Below are 817 nucleotides of genomic sequence, written 5' to 3' on the forward strand. Positions count from 1 at the left end.
CCAATGAGTTGGTTTGGCCAAGTGGCAGCATTGATGGACTCAAGTGTGGCAACAATAGTGAGGCTGGCCCAGGATCAGGCAGTGTTTCATTCTACTGTGCATAAATAAGGTCACTATGGGTTGGTACTGACTCGATGGCACCTAACAACAACAACAACAACAACAGTTAATCTTACATTCCAGAAACAGAGGACCATCAAGGGAGAAGAGGATGAGCGAAATGTAGGTTCCTATCCAGAGAAGCAGTAACACCAGAGATGGAGTCAAAGATGATGACATCAAGAAATAGTGCAGCTGAGGACTCTAGACTCAGGGAAAGGGAAAGGCTGTGTGCTGGCAGCCAGGATGCAGGCTTACAGAATGTTCTCTTTGGTTGTTTAAGTGATTATTTATTCCTGAGTGTTTTTGTGTACATAAAAGTAAATAAATAAATAAAACAGAGAGAATAGAAGCAAATACTGTTGAATGGTGATGCATGGAGAGGACTGTAATCATTGCAATGATACAAAATATGATAGGATGAGTGCAAAACTGATGTTCTCCCATGTAAACTATTACTCAATGTACAATAAAAGCTTTAAAAAAGAAGACACTGGATAGAAAAAGTATATAAAGTAAATTCAAGTTACTGCACTTGGAAACTCTATATGGGTTCCCGATGAGTCAGAATCTATTCAGTGGCAGTGGGTTCTAGTCCATGTAGATCACTGACCCTCCAGCTCTAATCTCTCATACAAAAAGTCCTGGATAATCACCCCAATCTAATATTTTTCATTGTCCTCTTATAATAATCATGGTATTTCGGCACATTATTTGT

Source organism: Chrysochloris asiatica, unplaced genomic scaffold (genome assembly GCF_000296735.1).
Source record: "Chrysochloris asiatica unplaced genomic scaffold, ChrAsi1.0 scaffold00013, whole genome shotgun sequence".
Taxonomy (NCBI): domain Eukaryota; kingdom Metazoa; phylum Chordata; class Mammalia; order Afrosoricida; family Chrysochloridae; genus Chrysochloris; species Chrysochloris asiatica.